Source organism: Anolis sagrei, chromosome 2, assembly GCF_037176765.1.
Source record: "Anolis sagrei isolate rAnoSag1 chromosome 2, rAnoSag1.mat, whole genome shotgun sequence".
Classification (NCBI taxonomy): domain Eukaryota; kingdom Metazoa; phylum Chordata; class Lepidosauria; order Squamata; family Dactyloidae; genus Anolis; species Anolis sagrei.
The window spans coordinates 78522735-78549506 of NC_090022.1; the positions used below are offsets into that span (position 1 = coordinate 78522735).

The following is a 26772-nucleotide window of genomic DNA, read 5'->3' on the forward strand; positions in this document are numbered from 1 at the left end:
CTTAATATAGCAATGAGGGTTGAGTGTCTCTGAGAAGATAATTGCCAGGAAAGTAGACTTTATTAAGCTTTTAATTTCTTAGTGGGATCATCCAAGGTGGAATGCTCACAATGGATACATCAGAATAAGGTGCATCCATTTTTCCCAGGAGTAATGGCTACATTAGCAAACAAAACAGATAGTTTCATTGAGGTGAGCAGTGGAGGAGCACAAGAAGAGAAGCTATTGAGCAGCAGCAGCTCCCATAATGGGAAAAAGGTGGGATAAAATTAAATAAAAGTGAATAAATAAGCAGCAGTGGGGTGAATCTCATCAACACAATCTCATCAAGACAAAATCAAAAGTACTTTAGCTAATTCTTATTAGTATAATGCAGAAGGTGGCACTGGTAAACCACATCTTAATGTCCTTTGCCTCCAAAATTTATGCTGAGACAATCCAAAATGAAGCAAGCGAGAGTGTTGGAAGAGGAAAGTAAAAAAAAAAAAAAGAAAGAAAAAAGAAAGAAAGCACTAAACTGGCCACTGGGAAAGCAAAGGATGAGTATGAATAGTGTTGGAACCAATGATGCAACTCGACTCAAGTCAAAAGGATATTCAGCTGCTGATGTGCTCAGATGTGAAAGCAAAGTCCAAAGCTGCACAATGCGTATAATAGGAATATGGAACATAATAACCATGAATTGGGAACTTAGAAATTATAAAACAAAAAATGGAACCCTTAAACATAACAATATTTTCTCTGAGCTAAACTAGACAGAAATGGGATATATTCAAGAGTGTTTTTTCCTGGAAATGAATCTTTAAAAAACAAACAAAACCAGAGTGACATTAATAGTGAGGTAAAATGTAGCAACACCAGTGATGGATAAAATGCAAAGCATGGCTGTATCAGTAAGAGTGCAGGAAACATCTATATAATTACAATCCAAATGTATGCTTCAACTATAGAGGCAGAAGAGGAAAACATAGAAAGATTCTGTATAGGCATCCAAAAGAAAACCGATCATACAAAAAACATGTTGATAATCATTGCTGTTGTATGCCTTTAAGTTGTTTCAAATTTATGCCAATACTAAGGCAAGTCTATAAAAAAAGTTTTCATTAAGATTTGTTTAAAAGAGGGGTTGCTTTAGCTTTTCTTAAAGCTGAGAGACCTCTTCACACGTGCCGTTGTGCTGGCATTTATTGGAAAAGGAAAGGCATGTGGGGAGGGTCATACACCCCCACACACCCTCCCTCCTCCCCTTATCACATAGAGGGGCGGGAAGAAGCTTTGGCATGCTTTTCCTCCTCTCATCAGATGGCAGAAATGGGTGGCAACATGTGTTGCCCCACTGCCCTTTCATCCATCACATGGGGAAATGTGGAGGAAAGGGCAGATAGCTCAGTTGGAGCTACCCAAAATACAACTTCCACCATGTAGTCGTGGAGATTACGGCGCTTCCCTCCAACTGGGAGGAAAGTAAATGAGGCCTGCTGTACATTGTGTGATGGCACAACGCAGGCCCTGTCCTTACCATGAAGCAAAGCAGCAAAATGGGGCAAAAATGCCCCATGTGAAGAGGTGGTATGAGTTGCTTAATATCATTTAGTCTAAACAGAGAATTTTACCCTGATTTTAAAATAATAGTTCAATATTCAAAGCACTACATGCTTTTGAGGATACAATAAATAAAAGTATCAGACAACAAGTTATTTAAAATTTGCTCCTGCTCACACCTACAAAAATCCATGAACATTTTTGTACGCAATCTCTCCAATATGCACATTTTTGTAAGCATTTCCCCTTCATATATTGTTTACCATTTTATATTCTATTTCTTGGAATGTTTACTTTTTCCATTCCATTTTTTGGAAATCTGTATTTTGTGCTAATTTTTGGTTGGAGAACTTCATTCCAAGGCTCAGGGAAGTGAGTAAGTGGAAGGATAATTGCATATTAGTTTGGGAAATACAAATTAGGTTGGCTAATGTTAAAATGTATACCAAATTAATTTCATGCCCATCTCCTATTATATACACCGTACAGAATTCCTTCATGAGATGGACATCTCCCTGTAGCTATGTTGAAGTAGTGGCTTTAAAAATAATGGCTAAAATGGGGGGGTGGGGGGTGGGGGGTGGCACAGAGCATTACACCGTTAAGGTCAGGAAAGGATGATGCAATATTTGTGAAAACAATACAAAAAACCAGAAATATTTTTTTGTATCTCACTTCCTGTTATGGTTCAGGACGCATCATATTTTTAAAAAAGCATCATTAAAAAAACCAATAAGTAGCTTTGTTAAAATGGGCCATCCCATTGTGGATTCAGAATGATATAGTCCACTCTTTATAGTCCATTCAATTCTCCATCATGGGCATTGTAATCTACTCTCCCATTTACCGCTCTTATCAATGACAAATTAAAAGACAGTACATAATGAAGTCTTTGATGCATATACCACACCCATTGTCTTAGTATTCACTAGCTAGTCTTCTCCAAGGGTCAGTAGTTTGCTGAGGCCATAGTCCCCTTCTCCCAGGGGTAGGCTGAGTGGCAGATTGTGCAGGCAAAGAACCCACTAGTATGGCATAATTTATTTCTTCATCCAGGTTTGCTAATTAGGTTTTGCAGTATATCACAAAGTGGGATATTGTTCCTTTTGCAGACCAGTGTGTTTTCTTTTATCAAAATAAGCTAAGCAGAAACAATCCTTGCCTTTAACTTCTTGAGCTGACAGCTTGGAAAAATTACTTTTCTGAACAATGATTCACTGCTGACTGGGGAATTCTGGAAGTTGTAGTCCAAAAAGTAACCAACGTGCAAAAGTAACCTCATTCTAACAAATCCCTGATGGTTTTTTTTTTAGTAGTGAATCAGGGGAGTATAATCATTTGAATATTGGGCTAAGACTCTGGGAGGCCAGGGTTCAAACCCTCTCTTGGTCATGGAAACCTATTGTAAGATATTGGGAAAATCACACTTTTTCAAGCCCAAGGAAAGGTCATGGCAACCCTATTCTGAACAAATCTTATCATAAGTCAGAAATAACCTGGAGGCATACAGAGGCTGTGAACTAAGTAAGACTTATTCCAGAACACAGTTGTATTTTCACTGGCAGGAAAATATTTTTGAGTATCTGTTGTTTGTAATTAATGATTTTTAAACTTTTATTTGCATTTAATTCTATTTTAACATTTATTTGCATATGTATTTGTACGCACACATACACATACATATTCTCATATAATGTGTATTTAATCTTATTTTTATAAGATTCTGGGGTCTATGGTGAAGGGACATACAAATTCTCTAATAAATAGTGGTCATATATAAATGGACTTATTAAAACAATGCTACATAAACATACAGGATTTTTTTTTAAGTATGTGTGTGTAAATATATTAAAAATATACCATCACTGAACCCATCACACCGAGTCATTATGCTCTCCAGTATTGGAAGTGAGGAATTATAGCTGAAAACTCAGTGTAAAAGGAGACTTGCAAGATAAGGGGTGTTTCTGAGGAGGAAAGAAAGGCTGTGCTTGTATTTTCAAGGGTAAACTGGCAACAAAATGTTCAAAGACTATTTGAGTACCCTCACAGGGAATCACATGCCGGAAAGCAACCATCTTCAAAACAGTCGCAGCATAAAGATTATTTTAAAGAATGTATGCTTTATGTATACTTTGACAAGTGGTCTCAGAATGCTGTTTGGAGGGATTTTTCACCATGATAACACTGACACTTGCCAGCCTTTGATGGCTCACTGTTGGGGAAAGCCCCTTTTCTTACAACTGAACTGGAACAGGGATGGGCAGAAGGAAAACTGAAATTATTGCTAAGTGATTCACTGTTTGCCTCCAAGAGTTTATTCCATCTGTTTAACACCACCAGTAACATAATTATTTTCCCCATCTACTTTGGGACGCTGAAGGGAAGATCGTGAACCAAGAATCATAGAATCATAGAATCAAAGAGTTGGAAGAGACCTCATGGGCCATCCAGTCCAACCCCCTGCCAAGAAGCAGGAATATTGCATTCAAATCACCCCTGACAGATGGCTATCCAGCCTCTGTTCAAAAGCTTCCAAAGAAGGAGTCTCCACCACATTCCGGGGCAGAGAGTTCCACTGCTGAACGGCTCTCACAGTCAGGAAGTTCTTCCTCATGTTCAGATGGAATCTCCTTTCTTGTAGTTTGAAGCCATTGTTCCTTGTCTTAATCTCCATGGAAGCAGTAAACAAGCTTGCTCCCTCCTCCCTGTGGCTTCCTCTCACATATTTATACATGGCTATCATATCTCCTCTCATCCTTCTCTTCTTCAGGCTAAACATGCCCAGCTCCTTAAGCCGCTCCTCATAGGGCTTGCTCTCCAGACCCTTGATCATTTTAGTCGCCCTCCTCTGGACACATTCCAGCTTGTCAATATCTCTCTTGAATTGTGGTGCCCAGAATTGGACACAATATTCCAGGTGTAGTCTAACCAAAGCGGAATAGAGGGGTAGCACCCATTCCAGTTCTGAGGCTTTGAGTGTGCTCAGAGGTACCCTCTTTAATTTGGTATCTTTGGCATCAATCTTGAGGTTCTGGTAAAAATCACAGAAGCCCAGAATGAGAGGGAAAAGGTATCAAGATATCTCCCGCTCACCTGAGTAATTTTATATGACAAAACCAAAGCCTGAAGCAGAAACTCATCTGTGAGCACCTAGAATGTCAACCATGCTTGTGTCATCCATAACTCTGCAACATTCTCCATGGGAAAATGAATCTCTAAACAGAAGACATTATCTGTTGTGCATCTATGTTGTCTTCTAATGACTGGCTGCTACAATGAAACCAATCAGCTACAGCACAAATTTCTTTAACCTACAATTAAATCTAGATCATAAAGTGCACAGTAAATCTCACCTAGGACATCTGTCCTTTATCAGGAAAAAGTACACAGAAAGATGGAAATCTTCCAGATCTTACCTTGATCTCCTCCACCCTGATCCTGATGTCAGACGGTTGGGAGAGAAGACAGGGAGATGGGTGGGCAGGCTACAAAGTGTAAAAAACAAAATAGAAAACAGTGTCATTCTTTTAGCAATGTCATTGTTACAATAATATCTTGGTTTCCCAGACAGCATTTGTTATTACAGGTAGCTATTAGCCTTTCAGTTAGCTAGTCACCCAATTAGTTCTGTCATGTATTTATCACTGCTCAATCTACCTGAGCCTCCAAGGTGATGTACAACAGAGAAAATAATTTAAAACATCAAATTTAAACAGTTTAGGTATTCACAAGCAAATTAAACATTTTTTTTCAAAGAGTTTAAAACCACAGATCGTTATAACAGCCAGAGCAGTATTCTGACTTCATTTGGGGGGTGGGTAGGGGTGGTTCCATAGTCAGGATGCCACAATAGAGAAAACCCTGTCAATTATAAATGTGATGTAATTAATCTTTAATTCATCTAGGGGTACATCTGCACTGTAGAATTAATGCACTTTAACAGCACTTTAACTGCCACAGATCAATGATATAGAATCATGGGGAACACAGTTTGGTGAGGCATCATCACTCTTTGGTAGAGAAAGTTAAAAACTTTGTAAATTTCTAGGATTCCACAGCATTCAGTTAAAGTGGTGCATTTATTCTACAGTATAGGTGCACCCTTTGATCTGGTGGAAAATATCAATGGGAAAGTTAACAAATAAAACCATCACCAAACCAGTAGGCCAGCATATTGAAAGTTAGACATAAAATTAAACATTGAAAGAAAGAATGCAAGAGAAAATGAAAATAAATGGAAAACCTTAGCCTAATGTCTCAGGCTGGGTCTATACTGCAATATAATGTAGTTCAGTGCAGTTAAATTCCATTATGTGGGTCTACACTGACCATATAATGCAGTTACAAACTGTTTTATATGGCATTGTAGATCCAGCCTCAAATTCATCTGGTGAGAAAACTGAACTCTTTCCTTGATAGTCCTTTAAGCCATCAAAACGACACCATTTTAATGTGCTACTCTATATAATGGAACTTGAGCATCCACAGATTTTTGCATCCATGGAAGCCCTGGAACCAAATCCCAGTGGAAACCAAGAGCCCACTTTATTTGCTGAAGTACAAATTCAAAGAATGTAATATTTAGTACTTGAAAACCAAGGCCCCATCTACACTGCTGTATAAAATCCGATTATCTGCTTTGAACTGGATTATATGGCAGTGTAGATCCAGCCTTGGACAAAATTATTTATTTATTTAAAACATTTATATTCTGCCCTTCTCACCCCGCAGGGGACTCAGGGCAGAGCACAAGATATATACGGCAAACATTCAATGCCGGGACATAAAACCATAAATATATACAAACATTAAAATCACTTATATCCATATTCAAAGTTGCTTAAAAACTCAGGACACCATTTTGCCTCATTGCACTGCCCCAATGGCTTGATCCCACAGCCAGGTCCTCACCATCCTTCTGAAGGACAGGAGGGAGATGATCTAATATTGCCAGGAAGGGAGTTCCATAACCGGGAGGCAATCACTGAGAAGGCCCTATCTCATCCCCGCCAAATGTGCCTGTGATGGTGGCAGGACCGAGAGCAGGGCCTCCCTAGAAGAATTTAGTTTCCACGGTGGTTCGTAAAGGGAGATGCATTCAGACAGGTAATCTGGGCTGGGGTCGTTTAAAGCTTTATAGGCCAAAGCCAGCACTTTGAATTGTGCCCGGTAGCAAACAGGCAGCCAGTGGAGCTGACATAACATGGGAGTTGTGTGCTCCCTGTATGCTGCCCCAGTTATTAACCTGGCTGCTTCTCGTTGGTCTATTTGAAGCTTCCGAACTGTCTTCAAAGGCAATCCCATGTGGATCGCGTTGCAGTAGTCTATCCTGGATGTAACAAGAGCGTGGGCCACCGTGACCAAGTCTGACTTCCCAAGGTACGGGACTTTCCAAATGCATCTTGGGCTCGATCTACACTGCCATATTACCCAGTACCTGATCCCATATTATCTGCTTTGAATTGGACTATCTGAGTTTGCACTGCCGTATAATCCAGTTCAAAGCAGATATTGGATCAGAAATTGGATTATATGGCAGTGTAGATCTAGCCTAAGCAACATCATTGTGGTCAGGAAGCACAAGGTCTTAATGAGGAATAACACACTATCTAGCAGAGGCAGTGAGAGTTGCTTTTGATGGAACCTACAGGGAACAGTAAGATTTTGCCCCTTCCTCTTCTCCCCACACTGTGTTAACTGAATGTGAAGTACTTTTTCCTGTATTTGTTCAGCAGCCCCCTCACCTTGTGCTCAGATTCTATAGAGTGCTTCAGCAAAGATGGTGTCAACAGTCCACTCCACATTCTGTGGAGCAGATTTTGCTCTGGGGGCTGGGATATATTGAGGCTCATTAAAGGGGCTAATTCAGATGTTCCTGTGACTTTCTCTAATGTGCTGTATACCTTTTAATTTGTGTACTGATTATGACGTAGGAAGAAATACCATGCTTCCTTGAGCTCATTGGAGGTACAGCAAGATCCTAAAAATGGCTAATAATACATTCTACAATTAGTCTGACTCATTTGCAGTGGAATAAAAACAATCTAGTTACAGAATTGGACTTTCTTTAGCAGACTTTTTATTCTGTTTCAAACACAAAACGTTCACATGTGGTTACAGCTCACTGTCCTTAAGGAAATATACAGCCAGAAGTTAGGTCTAAGTTAGGACAGTAGTTTATTTACTGTAGGCAGACTTTTTGTAATTGTAGAAGGACCTTTTAATGCGAACTGCTCTGCTTGTGTTCATATTATTGTATTTCATATCCTTTCAAATTATTTCAAGTTAATGCTATTCTTAATAAGGTAATTTATTGCATAAGTTTTTAACTGTTCTTTGCTATTATGATGGGCATTTAGCTGTATTTTTTAAAAATCTATGTCAGGAGCTGGCAGTAATTGAATGAATGAATGTTGTTTGGGGATGGATGAACTATTCCTAGAATCCCTTAGCTAGCAGTAATACAGTGGCTGGGGTATTATAAAGAACATAGGCTGAAAATGTAACACTTTCAAGTTATAGTTATAAATTAGGAAGTCAAGGACTTGATTCTGCCTTCCCCAATAGCATTTAAATTATACTAATGGCAAGACCTACATTACTCCAGGCCCTGTGCCAGGATGGAGAGCCAAGAGTGATAAATCCTCCTCCTAATATTAGGGGAACACATTGATGTTTTGTTGGATAGATAATTATACTTCTTTCGCTCTTTGCCAAGTCACTAGAGCACAGCCCTGCATGTTCTTGGAAAAAGTAGACCATTGATGAAATGATAAAAGGACTTTTGGTTTGTGCCATGGGCAGGGCTGAAGGGTGTGTGTGGCAGGGTCATGCCTACGATGGGAGAACAATCCTTGTAGGCCAAGTTCATCCTTCTTCTCAGCTCCATTTAAGATTATTAAGAATAGTTTTGGCCATAACTTCATAACCACAGATGTATTAAGAATATGCTACTTTCTTTCTTTCTTTCTTTTTTTTAAATAGTCTTTATTACAGGTTTTACAGTTATTCCATACAAACGCAACTTACACATCAAACATATCGGACAAATATACATTGCCATATTTACACAACAATGTTACGTATAAACATGTGGATACACTATGACTCCGAGGAATAGGGGGGGATGGGAAAAATGTTGCTAGGTGGGAAGGAAGGGGATGGGGAGGTGGAAGAAAGGTGGGTAAAGAGTTGGGTGATGGGGGGGGGGGGGGGATTTAGGTAGACAACAAAAAAGACATTGACAGACATCTAATGAACTTCCCAGTATTCCACGGGGTCCTAAATCTTTGTAAATGTAACTCTATGTTACTATATTTGGTTTTCAATAATCACCTTCCCTCATCTCACAGCAGAATATTCTTCTTGGTTTTTAAATATTATGCTACTTTCTAAAGCATAATAAGACCCTAAGCTCTTTTTAGCTTTGTTTCGGGAAAGAACAGGAGAGGCTGCTATGCTATGGACTAAAATGTTTATCACCCACATTTCCATTGCTAATTGAATACTTCTTTTCAGTTGTGGGTAGTGAAGGGATCTGAAACCTTTCCCCTAGCTGATCCAAAATGCCTGCCTATATGCTCTGGTGCTCCCTCTCTTTCAAAACAAGATGCATTCTGGCTTTTGGGCACATGGAGCAGAAAGCTTCACAACCACCTCTCCTGACTAACCATTTATTGACACCCTTTCCTCACATCCAAACACTGTTGCCCTCTTAATAGTAAAGAATGGCCTTGAGCTCTTCTACCAGACAATGTCTGCATTTCTTGACAAATATTTTACATTGGACCCAGAAATTGCCCAACGTTTATGCATCCCTTTCTCTCACAATTTCATTTGCTGGGGTCCTTATTTATTTATTTATTTATTTACTTCATTTCTACCCTGTCTTTCTTGATCTGAAAGGGGACTCAAGGTGGCTTACAAATCTGGCAAAAATTCAATGCCGCAGAAATTAACAATAAACACATCTCATAAAAATATAAACAAGCTATGCATATAAGCAATTAAAACTCATAAAAATTTACCAAAACAGATTAACAACCACATATAAAATGTTGAGTCATGATTCATGTCCAAATTGTTTCCCATAGTCCATTATTGAAGTTGTTAAAGTCTCATTTCAAAGTTTCCCGTTCACCAAATGCCTGCGAAAAAGCCAGGTCTTAAGATTCTTTCTAAAAACCAGGAGAGATGGGGAGGGAGTTCCACTGCTGAGGGGCAACCACTGAGAAGGCCCTGTCTCTCACGCCAACCAATTGCGTTTGTGAAGAGGTTGGGACGGAGATCAGGGCCTTCCCAGCCGATCTTAAAGCTCTTGTAGGCTCATAGTGGGAGATACATTCAAATGGGTAAGTTAGACCAGAACTGTATAGGGTTTTATAGGCAAAGACCAACACTTTGAATTGGGCTCAGTAGGAGACTGGCAACCAGTGGAGCTGACATAATAGAGGAGTATGCTCCCTGTACGCAACCCCGATTAGAAATCTGGCTGCTACCCATTGGACTAGTTGAAGCTTCTAGGCCGTCTTCAAAGGCAACCCTTTATCTTCTGTGTAACATTTTGGGGAGTGGGAGGAGACTGTTCTAGGGTGGAAAAGGCAAGGAGGTCCTCTTCATCAGCTCAGTTGGAATCTAATCTCCTCTATTTAAAATCCAGCTTAATATACATTGCCTGTCCAACTATCAACTGAGTACATGACTCAAGAGTCAAGTGTTTAGAATCTATTCATAAATATACCATACATTAGTGTGCGTGTGTGTGTGTGTACGCTTATAGGAGACAACCTAGTTGTGACAAAAGGAAAGCTAATCAGAATGAAAACTGCTACCCAGAAATCAGAAAATGATTAGGACTTAGAAGGTGACTGTGAAAGGATTAGACAAGATCCTGAAGTCAAGATACAGGGTATTTTTTTTAAAAAAAATAATGGACCCCGTTTGAAATTGCTTTATCCTTGCAACCACAAATTACCCATAGATGAAACTCTTACCATTGTTTGCTGTATTTTTATGTTTCATGTAATTTATCATGTTATTGTGTGTGTTTTGATTTCATTTATTGTATTGTGTTGTTGGGCTTGGCCTCATGTAAGCCGCCCTAAGTCCCCATCGGGGAGATGGTGGCAGGGTATAAATAAAGATTATTGTTATTATTATTATTATTATTATTATTATTATTATTATTATTATATTACCACTTGAAAGGGTGAGGCACAGCATTTTAAATGATGACTGCTAAGATGCCTCTTTCAGCATACAAATAGCCCCTAGCCTCATTCATAAGATGGTGATCCTGCAACATAAAGACTTTGGTCGTGTCAGGAGCGACCTGAGAAACTGCAATTCGCTTCTGGTGTGAGAGAATTGGCCGTCTGCAAGGACGTTGCCCAGGGGACACCTGGATGATTTTTTTGATGTTTTATCATCCTTGTGGGAGGCTTCTCTCATGTCCCCGCATGAATCATAGAATCATAGAATCATAGAATCATAGAATCATAGAATCATAGAATCATAGAATCATAGAATCATAGAATCATAGAATCATAGAATCATAGAATCAAAGAGTTGGAAGAGACCTCATGGGCCATCCAGTCCAACCCCCTGCCAAGAAGCAGGAATATTGCATTCAAATCACCCCTGACAAATGGCCATCCAGCCTCTGCTTAAAAGCTTCCAAAGAAGGAGCCTCCACCACACTCCGGGGCAGAGAGTTCCACTGCTGAACGGCTCTCACAGTCAGGAAGTTCTTCCTAATGTTCAGATGGAATCTCCTCTCTTGTAGTTTGAAGCCATTGTTCCGCGTCCTAGTCTCCAAGGAAGCAGAAAACAAGCTTGCTCCCTCCTCCCTGTGGCTTCCTCTCACATATTTATACATGGCTATCATATCCCCTCTCAGCCTTCTCCTCTTCAGGCTAAACATGCCCAGTTCCCTAAGCCGCTCCTCATAGGGCTTGTTCTCCAGACCCTTGATCATTTTAGTCGCCCTCCTCTGGACACATTCCAGCTTGTCAATATCTCTCTTGAATTGTGGTGCCCAGAATTGGACACAATATTCCAGATGTGGTCTGACCAAAGCAGAATAGAGGGGTAGCATGAGGAGCTGGAGCTGATGGAGGGAGCTCATCCGCCTCTCCCCGGATTCAAACCTGCATCCTGTCGGTCTTCAGTCCTGCCATCGCAGGGGTTTAACCCGCTGTGCCACCGGGGGCTCCAACATAAATACTAATGAGATATTTTGGACCAGAAACAAATATAAAAATCACTCAAATGGAGAATATCTCAACATAAAAACTAATGAGATATTCTCCATTTGAGTAATTTTTATATTTGTTTCTGGTCCAAAATGGTGAGGAAAACTTAATAAGTCATTAAATATTGTAACATGGTGCCATCGTGAAATATACTACTTTGAAATTGAATCTATCATTTTGCTACACCCTGTATATCATAGAAGATACATTGTTGTTGTTGTTGTTCATTCGTTCAGTCGTCTCCGACTCTTCGTGACCTCATGGACCAGCCCACGCCAGAGCTCCCTGTCAGCCGTCACCACCCCCAGCTCCTTCAAGGTCAGTCCAGTCACTTCAAGGATGCCATCCATCCATCTTGCCCTTGGTCGGCCCCTCTTCCTTTTGCCTTCCACTTTCCCCAGCATAACTGTCTTCTCTAGGCTTTGCTGTCTCCTCATGATGTGGCCAAAGTACTTCAACTTTGTCTCTAGTATCCTTCCCTCCAGTGAGCAGTCTGGCTTTATTTCCTGGAGGATGGACTGGTTGGATCTTCTAGCAGTCCAAGGCACTCTCAGAACTTTCCTCCAGCACCACAGCTCAAAAGCATCGATCTTCCTTCGCTCAGCCTTCCCTAAGGTGCAGCTCTCACATCCGTAGGTGACTACAGGGAATACCATGGCTTTGACTAGGCGGATCTTTGTGGCCAGTCTGATGTCTCTACTCTTTACTATTCTATCGAGACTGGACATTGCTCTCCTCCCAAGAAGTAAGCGTCTTCTGATTTCCTGGCTGCAGTCTGCATCTGCAGTAATCTTTGCGCCTAGAAATACAAAGTCTGTCATGGCCTCCACATTTTCTCCTTCTATTTTCCAGTTGTCAATCATTCTTGTTGCCATAATCTTGGTTTTTTTTATGTTTAGCTGCAACCCAGCTTTTGCGCTTTCTTCTTTCACCTTGATTAGAAGGCTCCTCAGCTCCTCCTCACTTTCGGCCATCAGAGTGGTGTCATCTGCATATCTGAGGTTGTTAATGTTTCTTCCAGCAATGTTCACCCCAGCTTTGCATTCATCCAGCCCCGCACATCGCATGATGTGTTCTGCATACAAGTTAAAAAGGTTGGGTGAGAGTATGCAGCCTTGCCGTACGCCTTTCCCAATCTTGAACCAGTCTGTTGTTCCGTGGTCAATTCTTACTGTTGCTACTTGGTCCTTGTACAGATTCCTCAGGTACAGATACATTAAGATACATTACTGAATAGTAAAGTGAGGATTGTCTATACCATTGTATGTTCCATTTCTATGTATGATTGTAAAAGGCTGGACAGTGATGGAAGCTGATAGGAAGAAAATAAAGTCATTTAAAATGTGACGGTGGAGAAGAATTCTGTGAATACTCTGGATTGCTAAAAAAAGAAAGAATAAATGGGTCTTAGAGCAAATCAAGCCTGAATTCTCTTGAGAAGCCAGGATGATTAAAGTAAGACTCTTGTACAAATGAGAAGACATGACTTGCGAGAAAATACAATAATGCTTGGTAAGGTAGTAGGAAAAAGAGAAGACTACAACTGGATAAACTCAAAAAAGACATAAAAGCAGGGCTTTTATTGACAGGGTGATTTGTATGTCTCTCATTCACATGATCACCATAAGACTTAATGGTGGTTAACAACAAGTTGTTTTTTTTTAATGTACCTTCAAGCTGACCACAAATTGTGGTGACCCTATTTTGGGGTGTCTTTGGGGGGGCGGGCGTTGACCTTGCCTCCTTGGAGGACGAGAAAGTGTGAATTGCCTGAGGCTACCTAATGGATTTCCATCACAGAACATTAATACAAAGCTTGGTCCCACATTCACATCACTATGCTATGCTTGCTCCCATTGACATTGGAAGCATATTACATATCAAAATAAGCAGGAAATGAAACTGCACAGGAAACCATTATGACAGCCATTTTTCAAGAGGTGCTTGGAATAGTTATAAAAATTATTAACAGTGTAAGCCCCAGCTTGTACATTTCTGGCTGCGTTAATAGTTGTATTTCAATATCTTAAATCTATGCTACTTGAGTGTATTATTCCTTTGGCTTCTGCATCCATGTCATTGGGACTCTGCTTGAGGTCATAATTTGTTCATGTATCTGTCATGCCCTGTGTTTAATTAGCCACTATGCCACCATATCTGTTTCTTTAGGCTTCTACGATGAGTCACCCTTGCTTGGCTTTTCCTAAACATAAGGCTTGTGCTGTTAGTGCTTTGGCCTCTCTTCCTCCTCCACCTTCTTTTTTTATCATGAAGAATGACCTGTACAAAAGTTCCTGTCAATTTCTTGCCACTTTGCTCTTTATAGAAAAATGTGTCATTATTTCCTTGTTCAACACTGTTACATCGTTAGTACTAGGAGTGGGCAGACAAACAAACCCTACTGCGTGTGCATGTGTACGTGTCTTCATGTCTCCTGTCAACTTGTAGCAACCCTGTGAATTTCATATGATTTTCTTACACAAGGAATGCTCAGAGGTGGTTTTTGCCAATTCCTTCCATTGACATATAGCCTATGCCCCCTGGCATTTCTTGGGGGTGTTCCATCCAATTACTAAATAGGCCTGAGCCTACTGAGCTTCAAAGATGGTTGGAATCAGGTGCCTTTAAGGTATTTAGGCAATTCTATAAAGCCTATAACTGGAACCATAATCAGGGATGTGTGTGTGGGTATAGGAGGACTTGTTCTGCTTAGAGCAAGTATATAGTTCCTGTGATATGAAATAGCACTTGAAAGTGTTTGCAAATACTCAAAATTCATAGGAGCAGCTGGGTAAGCAGGAGCCACTGCCTTTTGGTTGCCCAGGCAAAAATCACCAGGCACACATCATCTCCAAGGGTTGAGTTCCTGATCCATGAACACTCCCCTTCAAGCTTTGATGAGGGCGAGGAATTGCCAGGCATTCTGGGTAGTTACTCCATATTGGAGCCACAGGGAGAGGGAAGATGGCCTCTAGCATTGCAGTGGGATTCAGGGAGTCTCGGGACTCTGACAAATTGTGGGAATGATCCCACTATCTCTAGCTCCTTGCTGATGAACAAGGGCAATTGACAAGCAATCCTGTATTTATGAGTCCCCTCTAGTTATATCTGATAGCACTGATACAGAAGGAAGAAGGCTATTGCAATGTGTAATGGCCTCTCTTTCTTCTGCCTTCCCTTCTGGAAGGAAAGGAGATGTTCTGGGACCACATTTGGTCCTATGGTGCAATGGAGTGCTATGAAGTTGTTCTCTGTCTCTCCTCCACTCCCAGCTAATTGGTAATGTCTGAAACTTACTCTCAGTATAAGCTCATCACTGCTTTTCAGCACTTATAAAATCCTAGATGTTGTTCTTCAGAACTGTGCAGCCCTCTCCCACAATCTCAAGTAGTGGTGGACTACAACCCCATTATCCTCATGGACCATACAAGATAGAGGTCATATTCCAATATGGATGGAAAGTACCAGGTAAGGGAAGATTACCGCGGCAGAATTAATCTCTACAGCCACTTTTCCCTGTGGCCGCTGTGGGAAGCAGGAGGTGGTACAAAATCAAAAATAATTAAAGCCGGGGAACTAGTAACCTTAGAGGTCAATCCAAACCCATTAGCATGGGGCACGTATTTGTTTTGCTCCCTCTCTTCCCTTGTCGACCTCGGCAGGAAATAATTATCAAAGCGCCTCATCTTTCAAAAGGATTAAAGCTGGTTAACTCAATTTTCAGAGGCTTTTGTTGTTTTGGTTTCCCCTTGACGGCTGCACAAGGAGATTTTCTCAAAGCCACTTATGCAGCTTTTTATCAGGTTGCCTTCTGGAGGTAATTGGGTTTTAGAGGGATGGCTGTTTAAAACATGTAACTCTGCCTCTTAAACAAAAACAACAAACAGGTGAAAAAGGTAGTGGAGAATAAACACAAAATGATTGTTTAGATGATCTCCCCAGCCATCACCTTGGAGGCTGTTACTTAACTGGAACCCATAAACCAGTGATTAAAGAGCATGACGGTAGATTATGTATTGGCAGTAAGTAGAGGCAGACAGCTCAGCAACCCACAAAGAAAGCAGCAGGCTTCAGACCAAGGACCCAACAAGGCTCAGCGTTTATGTTTTGCAGGAAGGAAAAAAGAGAGTAAATAACAGATGTTGCTATTTTCTTCCTCCCAACGAAAACTGCTGCCCTGAAGCTTCTTTCTGCATCTAAAGAGAAGACCCCACTGGCACTAACAATTAAACTCCATGTTAGCCTGAGAGCCAGTTTCTTCACCAAGTGATTTTTAATCCCTCCCTGCACAAGAAATACACAGCAAAGGTTTCCTGCTTGCTCTTTTGAAGGAAGGCAGGAAGACCATAAACCCTGTTTTCTTTGTTCACCTAACACTTGGGCTGGGAACATGTCTTCCCTATGGGGAGAGAGGCAATGGGCCAAATAGCAGAGAGGTGGAAATGCAAGATAAAGCTCTCTCAGCTGATGCTTCCAACTGGATGAGAGTAGAGATTCATGACAGAAAACAACAGGATTTTGTAAATTTTGTTGTATTTTTGTAGCATGGCCAACACTTCTCCTTGAATATGTTCTATTGAAAAGATGGGGACGCTCTCAGCTGGGGGATGGGGATCTAGACAAAGTTCAGAGATCAGAGGTTCCCATCTGTCATAAGGGATGAAAATTTTCAAACGCTTGGAATCTTCACATCAGTTTGGGACTGTCTTTTCCAGAGTTCATTTCAAGCAAGGAATTCAATTTCTAGTGAAATACGAGGTACATTTTGCAAACCATGCAGCTCTCCACTTCTATCCAGCAGTTCTGTGACTCAACACAATATACTGAAGTATTGTCTAAAAACCTAACACCTTAATGTTATCCTATTGTAACATTGTGACATTGGCTTAACTGCAGTTCTTCACAGAGTTTTGAGATTATGGGAGGGCCATCTTGAAAAAGAGAGGAGCCAAGTCTCACTTCTCTCTGGGCTTTGAGATTCATATGGATAAGACTCAGTTCAGTTGCATACATATTGCTATGAATGGACTGCATGGCAAATCTGATCATGCTCCACAAATATAAAAAGGCATTTTTGCTAAATGACTACTGCTGTTTGAGGTGATTTCACAAATTTCTTTGGGGAAAAAACCCTGAAAATTCAAAAAAATTGCATTTGGTCTAAATTCATCTTTCATAGCAACTCTCTTCTCTTCAAGAAAGATATTCAAGAATAGTGATGTTGGCCACACAGCAAAATACTGTACAAGCAAATGCAAAATCCAGTGGTGCCTCTATTGGTCAAACAAAATGTGGAAAATACATTGTGCAAGCTTTCAAAGTTTCACCGGCTTCTTCATCAGGCCAAGATGCTAAAAATCATACAGGAAAAGAATCCAAGTAGAGTCACAGGTCTACATTTTGTCCCAATTATCACTTCTATTTTCATTTAAGATGGTCTGGAGGGTTTCACTCAATGCAGGTAGAGGTTGTTCCTTATCTTGGCCACATTGGTAGCAGGGACAAAGAGCAATAAAAGACAGGTAATGAAACGTCAACTTTCTAGACAGAAAAATAACTTCCCTGGAGATCCAGGCTGGCCCTGTGCTGTGGAAAGCTAGCTATCCTTTCTTAGGGATATAACATTAAATTTCTTAAGAAGTCTCTTAACTGTTATATCTTTTAGGTGACATGCTTCCTCCTGCAATGCAGCACAATTTCATTTCCAGATCTCATATCTCTTCCACTCGGTGTTTGATACTTTTCTTGCCCCCACAAATTATGTATTCTTTAGCTTGAATGAACTGCAAGTGTTTCTTTCCTAATATCTCTCTTGCTTTGCTGGAGTAAGTAGCAATAGATGAAAAATGTTTTCCTTCTGTTTCCCACCAAGGGTATATAAGCGTTTTGAAAGCTTATCTGTAGCTTATCTCTAATGGTTAAATGGAAAGGCAAAAAAGCATTACATGCATGCTAGACAATCATTATTAAGGCAGCCTAGTCCACTTAGACAGCAGCAAGATTTACAGAGCATTTTAAGACAGCCAGGGAAAAAGTTTTTCTCTACATTCACACAAGGTGTTTACATAGCCACAATGGTAGTTCAGACTCTCATCTATTTATATTCTCAGCTCTTCTGGGAACTCAGGGTATCAAAAGTTGAGGAACAAAGGGACAGAATGATAAAAGACATGCTCATACAAAAGAGCAGCATTGTCAATTCATTAACAGTTCTCATTAATTGACTTGCTTTTAATCAGCGCATTAAGTGGAGTCAAAACCAATTGAGAAGGATCTCAAGCCAATTCTTCTCATTTAAATTTGCTTGCATTCCGATGCATATTATATATCTATTCCCTCTGCAATGTTTCCAATTATGTGTACTTTTGAATTTGGGGTTTTTTCCTTTCAAATGTGGTAAAATCAAATCTTGCAAATCAACACTTACAATAGCTACCTAACAGTCATAATAGGAGTTGATAAATAAGGATTTAAGTGTTATTTTAATATTTCAAGAGCAAACATTTGCTCACGTTTGCATTAAAAAATAAACAAACACCAAATCTAGATTATGAACAGTATGCAGAAAATGAAATCATGAGCTTTGCCTCCTTCTAGCTTCATGTATTATAGAAAAATGAATAAACTTCCCATACATTTCCAGTGCCTATCTGATGTAGTGATCACTCACAACTTCTGTGGTGTATCCATATATCTCACCATTGGGAAGAGAGCAGCTGGACATGTACACACACCCTGTTGAATATCAAAAAGCAAACACAGAAAATGAAAATAGTTTCTGCTCTTTGTCTCTTCCTCCTCTGAGCAAGGCTTTAAAAGCCACTTAGTGGTAGCAGTAGAAAGAGAAAAGTAAGTTCTGAAAATCTATGTCCTACACAAGCCCAAGCCTGTAGCAAAAGCGGGGGGAGGGGGGTTATGGGTTCACTTCCTCCCCTGCCCCATTTTTCAGGTTAAAAAACCCCCTGGTTTACTCATGAATTTAGACTGGTTGACCAAATCCCCATGCTAGGTCTATAAGAAGCAAAAATTAGAGGTCCTCCAGAACTTCAAGCACGATCTCATCCAAATTTTGATATTTATTCACACTAACATTGCCTACCTTTCAGCCAATTTACATTGCAATAATTGCAATAGCTGACATAGTGCAAGCAAGCAAGTTTCGACATCGCTGATGTGTAATCAACATTTTTGACATGAAGATGATGCAATCTATTGAAATGGACATCAGAATCAGATTCCCCAGGTTGAATTCCATAAGTTTAAATACATTTTACGATGTTTCCAGGTATATAACAACTATGATAATTTGTGCTTGCTTTAAAAGTTTCTACTTTAATTTCTACTAACCAGTGGTTCCCAACCTTTTTTTGATCAGGGACCACTTGACCAGGGGCCACCTTGACCAGGGACCACTTTCCAACTTTAGTACCAAAAGGGTTATGAATCACTTTTTGATCAACTTTAGATTTGGTTTAGTTATTTGGAGTGCTGATTCAGGAAATTGCATTGGCTAGACCACATCAGCTCTAGTTTCTGATACAGAACATATGCCATCCAGTAGTTTCCATCTGCTCACCCACAGAAAAACATATTTAATAGTCTAGAGCTGATGTGGTAGTAGTAATCTTTCATGGGTAGTCAGCCTCTCACCTCCTGACATCCCCGTTGCCTCAGCACTATAAGAGGGTATAAGACCAGTTGCTCTAGTTGCTGTGTGGTTTTGAGACAACGGTGTAGTAATGGTGAGGCTGTGGACCATATTTTTATTCTTGCAGACCACTGGTGGTTCTCAGACCACAGGTTGGGAACCACTGCACTAAACTATCAAGTATTTTTTGAATAACTAGGTACCAGATTAAAGGTATTTGTATGTAATTTCTAAAAATGTAATGATATGAGTGGGTCATAGATCTTGATTTTTAGACATTCCAATTTAAAGTGAAAAAATATGTATAAGTGTTCTTTCAAAATGCTTTATTTCTGATTCTAATCAACATTTTTATGAGATGTGAACAGAATTATAGATTTTATTATGTAGTTTCATTTCTTTTTTACCTCATGTAATTATCTTTAATAGTTTTTGAAACATTAGTTTTAAAATCTCCTGAAAGTAGTCACATATCTGCTCTCTTGCTCTTCCCCCTTTCAGAGCTCTCTCTTGTGTCTGCCTTCTTGCTCCTCCCATTGCAGTATAAAAGGAAGGCATGAAAGCAGCTGTGGGTTATTCCAAACACAGCTCTCTTACTTTGCAATTGTCTGCTACTTTGAGGTACTGTTCTGAGACTTAAAGCCCTGTTCGTTGCTGTTAGTGTTTCCTTTCATCCATCTGACTCCAGAAGATGCCTAAATGTCTATCAAAGCAACTGAACATTTTTGAGTTTATGGCAAAAAGAAAAAGCCAAACATTGAATGCAGCAGGTTGAGAACCATTGCAGCAGCTGGTGCTGATGAAGACCCCAGAACATGCACACATGGATTGTAGGTGAAAACGGATGAAACTGAGATATCTAGCACTGGTTCATTTAATCCAAACTCTGCCAAAGAAACAATGGAACAGAAGCAAAGACAATAAACTGTGTCATTGTTAGACCTTGGACTTTATATGAATAAAACTGTTTTTGATGACCAAGTGAAAGTTCAATCAGTGCAAAATCCAAAAACTTTACTGCGAGGACATGTATTTCCTATGGATAAGAAGAGGCATCTAAGTTTTCAGCCCAAGTGGTTCAACAGATTTTCCTGGTTAGTCTACTCATTTCATGCACAAGGTGCACTGCAACTACTGTGTGGTGGAGGAGAAGTTGGGGATAAAGCAAAAGCTTGGTGTTTTGGTTGCTAAACCATTTGTGTGATGGAAGATGTAATATGAGTATTCAAAAACAGAGTAACATCAGAACAACTTGTGCTTGGTTAAAACTTCTTGCTAATTAACAGTGGAAAACATCATGATAAAGGAAATAAGAAAGCAGAGGAAAACAGAAATAAACTTCTGTCAGTTGTGAAAACTATTGTCCTTTGTGGCTGACAAGAACTGGTTTTAAGAGGGAACAATGATTCAGGACCTATTACTTGTGAAGAACCTTTGCACAATGATGGTAATTTCAGGATCATATTGAGATCTCATGCGAGATCAGGAGACACTGACCTGAAAAGTCATCTCGAAACTGCAGCTATGAATCTGCAGTATACTAGTCTTCAAATACAGAATGAACTAATAGACGTTTGTGGTGAGAAGACAGTCCAAGAGTGGCTGAAATATGCAATGCATTACAGTATTTCTCTGTCTTAGCATATTCAGTTTTTTAGACTCAAAACCTTGCAGCTAAAATAGAAATTTGATTTAATTAAATCTATATAAAAATATAAAATGAGTCGTAGAATTTAAACTATTTTGTATTATGGACAAGCTCTTCATGAATCAGCATGCACCCTCCATTTTTTTCTGACTATGGGCATGCATGAGCCAGTTTCGTATAGTGGTTTTAAGTGTCAGAGAACAATTCTGAAGAAGAGGCTTTGAGTCCCCACTCAGGCATGCAAACCCACTGGATGACCATGGGAACTTCAGTCTGTCAGTTTCAGGGGAAGGCAAGGACAACCTTTCTCTAAACAAATCTTGCCATGATAGGTTTGTCTTAGGGTCTCCATAAGTCAGAAATGACTTGAAGGCATGTAACAATAAGGACCTTTAGATCCTAGCTCCAGGTTTTTATGAAAGTGGCAGTTTGCTGAAATGTGTGTTTATCAGCAGTGAAGAGATAATTTTTCATTTGTTCCCCTAAACCTGTCCACCACTATTTTGAGTGCTAAAGCTCAGCCTGTGCCATTTGGTTTCTTGCTGCTTTCAGGAAATCTTGAAAAATGAAATGGGTAGTAACAGCCTTGCTCTTCAAATGACCTCTGCGGTATGCACACACACCGTTGGCTGTAGGAGACAGTCATTAAAGCAAGCTAATCTCAGTACCTAACCATGCATGTGGTCTGCACGATTCTCTCTGTCTCGCACTTGTGAAATAATCATTGACTTTCATCTTTACTCTCTTTTGTTTACATAATCTCCATCACAAAAGCAGACTATAAAGGTGTCTCTTCTCTGTCCTTTATTCAAACAATGCCAGTGGTCTTTCCAAGTCAGGCTGAAGCTTTCAATGTCATCTATTCAACAGCATGGCTTGGAAGTGCTGCTACAAAGTTGCAAGGGTTGTCTTTACTGACAACAGGTCTTTTGGAGCATCTAATCTTGTTTGTTTTCAGGACAAGATACACACAAACAAAAAGGATGTGTCTATACTCTGTTTCCTTTCCAATGTCACTTTGCTGGATTACTATTTCTTGAAAAGGCAAGACAGAGTATATCCACACTGCAGAATTACAGGAGTATAACACTGCTTTCACTATGAAGGGTTCATCCAACAGAGCCCTGGGACTTGCAGTTTGGTGAGGCACCATAGCTATCTGACAGGGGGGGGGGGGTAATCACCTCATAAAACTACAGATCCCAGTATTCTGCAGGAAGGAACCATGGCAATTAAGAGTGCTGAACCACTATAATTCTGTAGTGTGGAGGCACCCTAACAAGTGTACATTTCCTCCTTGACTGCAAGGTGGGAAGGTATCTATGCAGTCTACAGACCTCATGCTGTGCTCATACATTTGTGGAATAGCTGCAAATGTAAGTCTGTATTAAAACCAATACCTGTTGAAATTCTCTCTTCTGCACAACCATTAAAGGGAGAGGAGTCCTGCCCTTTTAAAAATGTGGCTACCTAGTTAGTGGCAGAGCACATGACTTACATATAGAAGATCCAAATTTAACTCACTAGCATTCTTCAATAAGTCAGGGAAAGACCTGCACACTACCTTCCACAAAAAGAACCCTGTCAATCCTCAAAGGAAACAGGTCTTGGTAGTATGCGACTCCCTCCTTAGAGGAACGGAAGCCATCATTTTCAGACAATATAGGATGGCTTGAAAAATATGCTGCCTCCCAGAGGAAAAAAAATACACCAGACTCCTTAAGCCCCATCACCCTCAAGCTCCATCGTCCTAACTGGATGGCCATCTGCCGGGGGTTTTTTTGAATGAAATTTTCCTGCATTCCATCTGATACAGCCACTGTAGTTAAAGTGGAATCAAAGTAATGTAATTGTGTGGTATGATTGGGATATCAACCCTGGAGAAGTTGATGGATTGCAACTCTCATCAATTCAAGTGAATATTGCCATCTTGATGCTGTGGGTAGCATGACATCTCAGTGCTCCACACTGCAAAATGATGGTGTTTGCTTCAAGAATACAATTCTTTCTTCCCTTTTTGCTTGTTGATGATTTCCCTCTCCAGGCAAAGGACTGCATTCTCTGTAATGCTGCTCAAACACCACCCAAATCTATCTCCCAGGAAAAAGCTATATTTGTTCAATATGCCCCTTGCAGAGCTCTCTGGCTGCTGTACTATATGGTCCATCCTTCCTTGGACCATTATTATGGTCCAAGGAAGGATATTAGCCAGCCAATATTGTGATTTTACAGAATCTACATGTGAATGGTACTAACTAGATTTAAATAACTTGGAATCTCCAAGTTACCGGACATTTATTATGGTCCATCAGAATGGCAGTAGTTGGCACTGTGGGGTGGCAGTGTTCGGATGTGCTCTGTGTTTTGCGGAAAGAGGGTGACATTGTGTAGATATTTCCTTATGACTATATGTAGATTGGCTCAATCCATGCTTGTTGGATGCCAGAGTTGTTAGGGAAGAGAATGGCTGTCAGAATTTGGCTGTTTTCTAGTACTTGTCCAATTGCTCTTGTTTTCATCTTTCCAACCTTCCTTCTGATTATATTATCCTGCTGTAACACCTAATAGTCTGACTGCCCATGGGATGATAAGATTGCTCCAGTGGCAATCCAGGAAATGTATATTTATTTATTTATTTATTTATTTACTGCACTTGTAGACCGCCGTTCTCAGCCCTAGGGCGACTCACGGCGGTGTACAACATATAAAAACAATTTACAATAAAGGCAATATCACAAACAACAATAACAACATCACTATCAATAATACAATTACACTAAATCATTCGCGACGTCTCATCATAGAATCACAATCCAATCTCGTTATCCATATTCCGTTCCAATCATCATTGCCAATTGTTATACCTTGATATACCTACTTGTCAACCAAAACAGGCTTAAGGACCTCATCCCATGAACAAGGGAAAAGAGGGGGAAAGCGTGGAAAACAGAGGGAACAGTCTTAATTCATTTCCTACCACCAAGGTCTGTCTTCTGGGTTGACCAGTCATCCCATGTCCTTTCTCCACTTTTCATCATTTTCTCCCATTTTTTTCAGTTTAGAGTTGATAACACCTGACTCCTGAAGATGCAGTCTGGGCTCAGTTTCCATGAGCTGTAGAAATGGAGTCCCGGGGAATCCCACCAGAAGTGCCCTTACATCATGTGATGGCTTTTGTGGGACTCCACTTCCAAAGTGCATGGAAACAAAGCCTAGACTGCTTTATTTTTATTTATTTATTTGTGGCATTTGTATACCACCCTGAGTCCCCTTCGTGATGATGTCATAAGAAAATGTAACCTAACATTGTTACCCCCTCCCACCCTGCATCGAAATGCACACTTTTCACAATAACATGGGCAAGTTGTTAAGTTCTTGTGGCACTGTTGGCAGAAAATCCCATAAAAACCTTTGTAAAAACCAAATTTGATGCTCAAGGTTTCTCTGCTATTGAATAGAAATAACAAACTAACATGTTATTGGATGAAGTTCTTTAGAAGAGGCTGTGATTTTTAGGAGAAAGTTGCTAATGGATCTTGTACATTCTTGGCATTGTTGGTCCTGCTTCAGATAAAATGAATCACACTGGTGCCAAGGGGACTAAATCACTTTCTTGGTAAAAGTATTCCAGGTTAAGTTATGCCCCTGAACTACTTTCTGTGTTGTACTCACTAGGCAGTGGGTACTTTCATTCTGCTGCCCCTGAAGTATGATAAATCAAAGGCTACTAAACAGCAGCACTAAGGTGATAGGGAGGAATCATTGGGACTTATACCATCCACCACCAGTACTCCTTTGATCATGTCCTAAAATTGATTTTTGGTTCAGTGAACAGACACCGTATGCTCCTCCAATTGCTTCTTTTCTAGTTTGCTTACAGGTAAAAATAATACAGATTATAGTTTTACTGGGTAATGGTAGGAGGGCCAACAGTTTCAGAGGATCTAAAAATTCTACTGTATAGGAGCTGCCTCAAGACCTTTTTTTAATGTCATCTAAGGAAAGATGGGTATATTTTTTGTATTAAAAATAATGCCAACAAAAGTGTTGATCTCAATTCAGGTTCTAACAGAAAAAATTAAATACAGATTCATGTGAGTTTTTCTGTGCATGGTTATAAAAAGATCTTTACTGTGGCTCTAGGGTCCTTCCACACAGCCATATAATACAGAATATCAATGCAGATAATCTGCTTTGATCTGGATTATCTATGTGGAAGGGGCTGTAGAAACCCGTTTCTACAAATGGCCATGCAGATGTGGACCTTTGAGTTTCTCTCCCTCAAGCTAAACACTAACCAACTAAATCTGCATAAATCTGGAAATATCAGCATTGTTCCTTCTGGAAAAATGACAGGTCTAATGAAAGTATGCTGAGGAAATGTGCTTGGCAAATATATCCAGAGAATATTGTGGTGGGTATCATGAAGAACAGAGCTTGCAAAAGTAACTTGCCTAAGTCTTGGCTTTCCATGTTGTGATGAAGAACCACTGCGTAAGAGTGATGAGAATTACACTTAGGTCCAAACAAGTATAAGGAAGCTGAGCAAATCTGAAAATATTTTTTCTATCATCTTAATGTCTTCTGAGAACTTTATCCTAGTTGGGAAGCATAAGAACGTCCAATTCAGCAAGCCTTAAACTACTTCTCCTGGATTAAGTCTACAACAACCAAATGGGAGGAAAAGTGAGCAGAAAAGCTAATAAGTTTTGAGGAGAAATGCAAAGTTGTGAATGTTTTGGGGAGGAAAGCCACCTTGTTCAATAAGGAGGAAATAATGGTTGAACATGATGATCACAAAGAATGAAAAAACAAAAAGAAAAAAAAACACAAAACAGGCAAAATAATGGTGGTAGAACACAGTTGGCACTCTGTATCACAGATTCTGTATCCATGGATTAAACTATCCATGGTTTGACATTATTTTTCATTTTTGAAAAACCCGAAACACAAACCTTGATGTTTGCATTTTATATAAGGGGTATTATTTTACTATGCCATTATATATAGTGGGATTTGGGCATCCGTGGATTTTGATATCCATGAATTTTGATATTCACGGGCGTTCTTAGAACCAAACCCTAGTGGGTTTCAAGGGCCCACTGTATGGAAGAGGCCTTGACTGGAAGAGGAAATGGAGGCCTTGAATAGAGGACACATAAATAACAGGCATGTAGATAGAAAACTGGAAGAGGAAATTGAAAAACTGATACAATGAATTGCAGAATGATTATGTATGGCTGTATCATCTAAGAAGGTGGGTCATTTGGCCATCATGATTTTAAGTGCTTAAAACATGAGCATAAGGATTTTGCTTCAGTCCTTTCTTAAAGGCAGTATGAATTCTGGGAACAGCCTCTCATTTTTCATTATCAACTTTTGAAAGACAAAGCTAAATTACAGAGCTAATTTTCTGCTGTTTCTATGAGATGGGAGGGGGAGGAATGCATCAGCTTTGCCTTGCCATCGTTTTATGATATTGTCATGTATAAATTAGTAGCCTACTTGAATAACCAGGCCTGGGGGCAAGTGCTGAATGCCCTTCAATGTTAGCAACCTCTGTATGGGTTCCAGCGCTATGCAGACATATAATTAACACAGAAGTGGTTTCAAGAGGCAGGAGAACAAAGGAGGCTGCAGACACCCAGGGGATGGTACAGAAGAACTGGGTTTAAAAT

General features: G+C 40.0%; 1 protein-coding gene across 2 annotated transcripts in view; it reads right to left on the minus strand.

Annotated features, from left to right (window-relative positions):
• CPLX2 (complexin 2) overlaps positions 1-26772 on the minus strand; it is a 164675-nt gene that overhangs the window by 87999 nt on the left and 49904 nt on the right. For both annotated transcript variants that reach the window (XM_060765579.2, XM_067463654.1), the window contains one exon: positions 4962-5030. The gene's annotated coding sequence lies outside the window, so the exon portion shown is untranslated. The remainder of the gene's footprint in view (positions 1-4961; positions 5031-26772) is intronic.